Raw genomic sequence first — 5,674 nt, 5'->3', positions numbered from 1 at the left:
GTGTGCACGTCACTTTCGCAACGGAATGTAGGACTTGGATTCTCGCTCTCTCTCTCTCTCTTTTCCCGATCTCTATCCCCCTCTCTCTCTCTCTTTTCTCACGTTCTGAATTTCGAACAAAAATGGCGGGTCGCCAGCGGGTGACATTATTTCCCACGCCCTAATGATGCCTTCCTCGCGCTGTAAATAGCACACCGTATCGCCTTGTTTACGGGTGGAGCTTAATCCCGAATTTAAATTAGATCAATGTTACGAAATCGGATTATCCATGCTGTCACAATTCCGCGCGGGTCCATCGCCGGTGCAGCGTGCGTTGAGGGAATACGCCAATTTTTGGGGGAGGCTCAATTGTACGGAAACAAGCATCTCGATTCCATCTCAGCTTGGAGCTGTGTTGTCTCTTTTCTTCTGCTACTTTTGCGTCATGTTTCACTCCACTACAGGAACATCGCGAATGAGGTTTCATCGGTCGAGGTTTAAGGCATTCCAGCAGCTCAGCAGACGTCGGGTTTCAATCTGGCATTTGGCAGGATCTGATTTCTACGTTTGCGCATCCTTCGCCATCGGTGTGGTTGATAGCGATTAGAGAGAGCAACCAATAACCCACTCTTCGCCAAAAACCCTCACAGGTCTGTCGGTTGTGTAACGAAAACCAAAACGAAACATTTGCCGAAAGAACCACAACCGAGTGGGGGATGGTTATTGCTCTTGTTTGCTGAGCTTCCCTTATACATTGCACAACTTAGCCTACATTCAGGCGCATCGCATCGTAAACCCCAAAATCGGTTGTGGAAAATGATTCCGGAGGCGTACACACGGCCTGAAACAGCTGTGGATGTTTATCGTGGTGCGATTTTGCATGGTTTGCGTTCACTTTATCCTCATGCGCTTTAACTCAACGCTCGTAACCGTAAACCCATGGCGATTGATTTTTCCTATCGACCCATTGAACAAGGCACTGGGGATGGGTGCGATGGAAGAGCCCCCAACGCCACCACGCACCCACAGAGGACGCCGAGCTGGTTGATGAGGAAAAAATGGCCATTATTTATTCATCAATCCATCCAGCACGTGGCAAACTCCGCGCGCGTTGCCAGCCCGTCGCAGTAATAACGGAATGAAAATGCGTATCTGAGCCGGGTGGGGTAGAAAGCTAATTGACGCCCGCTTGCCCGTACTCCGTTCGCGTGACGGTGTTTCAAGCTCGCGTGATCCAATCGACGGTGGTTGAAATATTCATCCCGTTCCATGAATTAGTGAGCACCGTGGGCAGGCAAATGACTTACGCGCAATTGTGCCGCGAGTCCCAGAATCGAAGATCATGAATTATGCGACCATGATCGGGTGGAGGGGGGGGGGAGGCAGGAAGGGGGAGGGACCAGTGGAGCAGGAACACCCTCACCGGCAGGCTCATCCCCTTTAATGGAACTGTCATCCCTGGGCGTCTCGGGTCAACATTAGCATGTAAATTAATGTCCTCGATGCCCATTTAATTATGCTCCGAAGGGAGCTCCGTGTTCAAGCACGAGCTTTCTGTGAGAGGTGCGACAATGTGTGTGTGTGTGTGTTTGAGGTGGGCGTGTGTACTACTCCACCGGTATCGCTTGATACTTCCTTTCGGAGCCTTGTTCAAGCTCAACCCAATTAAAATGCTTACGATTTTGTGGTTACCTCAACCGTTTTTTTTTCCACGAGCCTCAGTGCGTGAGGTGGAGAGTGGCAGTGAGGAAATTTCGTGTACCCGAGCATGGATTTTATTTTCCATTTTCATTTTGCTAATTCGTTTCCCTCCCTGCCAAGGAAAGCCAAGGTCCATGAGCTTCCTTAACGATGATGCGCTCCGTGCTGAGGAATTCCTCGAACTCGGCGAACGAACGGCGGATGGGTGAGGATGGGAGGAGCTTTATTAAAATAATACCATCCATATCATGTTTCCAACCCCTCCCACCAACATTCCCTTCTGCCACTCTCACCCCCTCCCCAACCACAGGGTGAGCCGCAATGATCCGCGGTAATAAACTCAAAATCCCATTCGGAGATCATTCCATCTCCTGCAAAGCCATCAACATGCTTGCGCGGGTGGAAATCCATGCATCGCAACATCTAAAGAAAACCCTCTCCACCTTCCTCCCTTCTCCCGTACCACCGCATTCCACGATGGCGGGTGCCGTCGCATCCAATTAAGCAAAACGGTTCGAAAATTACGAGCACTCAAACCGGAACGGTCGCCCGTTCGCTGTTTAAATGGTGTGATTCGTTTCTCTTAAAGGTATGGCGGTTCGTTACACCCTTCCCTTCTCTTCTCTCTCCCCTTCTACTCGAACCTCATTCCATCCCGCACCCACCATAGCTCAATAAAAATGCAAAAATGCCACCCACACCGGTGAATGGCGTGCTTGAGCAACAAAGTGCCAAAGAGCTACCCGAGCAGCGCTTCACAAGGGTTGTTCATCCCACTAGAGGGGAAAAACGTACAAAAGAAAAACAACAACAATAGCTGCACTTGTAAAGTCACCCCGATCGAATCGACACAAAAAAAAGAAGAAGAAAAAAACCTCAGCTCACGATGGCTAATGAATGTGCGCGGCACAAAGCAGACCCCCTTTTGTGTTTCGATGCTTAATCCGATCCGAGGCGGATGATGAATTAATCGGCAATGAAACCTGCCCGCCGGAAAAAGGGCCAACCGATGCTTTCGAATCCGAACGCTGAAATTTTGGGATAAGGGATAAGCGGTCGCGCCACGTGGAGGCTGTGTGGTTTAAAAATTAGTCTTATTTGCGAGCGGCAAGAGCAGCGTCACGCCTTTCCGAAGGGTTTTGGTTTCCTCCTCCTCCTCCCTCTCTCATTCCCTTCTTCTTCCAAAATCTTCCCTTTTCCGTGTCCCAAATCATTCACCTCCGGCCGAAACGAACGATAAACATGGGCCAAAACCTGGGGCCGGCTCGAATGTGCAAACAAACCATCAATTATAAATCCACTGCCCTGTTTGATGGGAGTGGCGAGGAGGAGGAGGGGCAGGGGAAGGAAAAAGAACTTGGGTGGTCGCGGAAGCGAAAGGAAACACATAAAGTAAACAGCCCCCGATCCCGGTGCGAAACCCGGAAGGATCCGAACCGATAGTCTATCAACATCGAAGAGGATAAGCAAATAGCAGCTTTTGCTTCTGATTTTCTTTCTCTCTCTCTCTCTCTCTCTCTCTCTCTCTCTCTTTCTCTCACCTATTGTGAAGGGAAGGCTACCTTTTTTGCTTTTACTCTCCTTTCCACTAACCAGAACACAGGCAGAATCTGCAGGACTACCGCACGGATCGGTTCTATTCTTCGCGAGTGCTCACAAGCGCCATTCCTTCGCATCCCATTATTTGCGACCAGCCTGGGTCCTTAAGAGCCGGGAAGATGATCATGCTGAAAATCTATCGACCCGTCCGGTTGGAATATCAATTTACAGCGGCTGCGAAACTACGGGGCTCCCGAACCGAGCCAGTCCCGGGTTTCCGTTGCACCCGGAAGGAGAGCTACAGGAGCTCAAGAGCCTGCGGAAAAGCCTGAAATGAAAGGAGAGACAAAAATCAAGCAAGCCGGAAGCCTTGAGCGAGAAATGCTTCAAGCGCAGCGAGTGGTTTGCGTTTCCGGTTGCTTTTGCGTGCAAATTCGCTCCAAGGTCGAGAGACATTCGTTTCCGTCACTCAAGGTTCCTCTCGAAAGGCCTCTGATTGATGAGTAGTTCCGCCCAGGCAAACAGGACGCGTGTCAGGCTTTCGAAGCGTGCTCAATTTGCGTATCGATTGCATCAACCCAAAAGCGCCACGTGGTTGGGGGCGAGATTTTAGTGAGGTTATGCACGCCCGCGTCCAGTCGCGCGTTTATTGCGCCGGTGCCAGCGCTCGGGTTGGAGTTGGGGTTTGGGAAAACGCCCGAAACGGGTGCCCTTCACCGCCTCGAGGCACCTTCCACCAACTATCGGCATTTAATCTTTTAGTGCGAATTTTTATGGCCCATTCCGGGGCAGATTCCGGGACATTAAATGCGTATTTATATATATAAACGCAAAGTTGGCGCACTTCAGCAGCCAATCTCGCCGCGAGTTGGTGGGAAGCGAAAATTACGCCTGTTGTAATGTTTGCGATCGTTTTGGGGGTCATTCCGGGTAGTGGGTATTAGGACGGGGTGGTTGTTTGTTGCCCTGTGAGTTTTTCTCTTTTTTCCACACACTTTTTTTGCTGTTGCTGTCGGCGCTATCCTCCATTTTTGTGCAGAAGCGAGAGCGCGCTGTAGCCATCCTTAATTAGATCGTTCCGCTTTTCCGCGGCACAGGGGCGCTACTTGATGTTTGCGCGTCCTCAGCCCTTCAACCGGCCGCTTCCCTCTTCCCACCTTTTCTCTTCACCCCCCCAAAGGGGAGGAGGAGGCTCGTTCTATTACCCCATTAGCTGGCGGTCGGGAGCCATTTTGGTTGGATAATGTACCATGGGGGCGCCACAGAAGAGGCAGCCAGTGGCAGGGGCAGAGCCATGTGCCGACAAACAACGGGATGCTCTCCTCCCTCACTCTCCTTCCCACCCTTTCTCCCCCGTTCGCACCACCCGTGGTGAAGCCCCCATTGATTGTTTTCGCATGTTATTTAGAGGGAAACATTTAAGCCAGCATGATAGCAAACCCAAAGCCAGCCAGTGGAGGCTTTTTCCCGCCTGCAACCGGGTGAATGGGAGCGAATTTACATAAAATATTCATCCACCCTCCTCCCCCTTTCCATACTCGCCAGGTTTCTCCCATCCCCTCCGCGAGAGCAGCTTTCTTTGCGTTTACACGCGCGGATCCGGGGCAAAAGAATGGCAACTTTTCCGGCGAAACGTGAAAGTAATCCCGCTTCAGTGGGGGGGGTATAAAAGGGATGAGATGGTGTTGGTGGCACCCTCCCCGGCAATGTGCATGCCTTCACCTTCCCCAACCCCCTCTCTCTCTCCCATCATCCCTTCCGGGTCGTCGTCATAGGAACCGAAACCGGAACATGTCCTTTCCCTCGTGGCCCATTAGGCCGGATGATTGATTGCTATCTGCTATCAATTGACTCGTGGGGTTCGATTTATTTCCTCTGTTTTGACATGCTCACCGATTTCCGGTTCCTTTCTCCTTCTCTTCTTCCTTTCCCACCCACCCTTCACGCCACACCTCGCGCGGAAGTGCAGGGCTTTTAGCGCGTTTGAAACAGTTCGCTCGAGCGAGCTGTCGCTTTTGGCTGCCTGTCAGCGAATTCACGCTCTCCCAGGACACTTTTCTCCCATGGAAGGTTTCTCCAACCCCCCCCCCACCCCCTTCTCCTCTTCTACACCCCCTGCACTATCCCTCACCCTATTCAAATTGATTTGCAATCAAGCAGAACACACATCCCCGGCGGCTCCGGCGCGAGGCGCGTCATTAATATCACTTAGCCGGCTGCGACACTCGATCGAACGGGTGAATGATGTAAATCACGGTCAGGGTGGGGAGGTGAAGTCACCTTCTTCCCCCCCTCCTCCCCCCTTCCCCTCATCTATTCTCATTTTCTCATCACCCCCCGTTGCTCCCACAGGAAGCTGCTTGTGAAGTCCAGGTGGACGACCCGGTTTTGATGGTTCCGCCGGTAATCGAAGGGATGCTGACTTTTGACAGCCCTTTTTAACCTTGCCTCACCG

This window comes from Anopheles nili, chromosome X (assembly GCF_943737925.1).
Source record: "Anopheles nili chromosome X, idAnoNiliSN_F5_01, whole genome shotgun sequence".
Classification (NCBI taxonomy): domain Eukaryota; kingdom Metazoa; phylum Arthropoda; class Insecta; order Diptera; family Culicidae; genus Anopheles; species Anopheles nili.
This window is presented reverse-complemented; position numbering follows the sequence as displayed.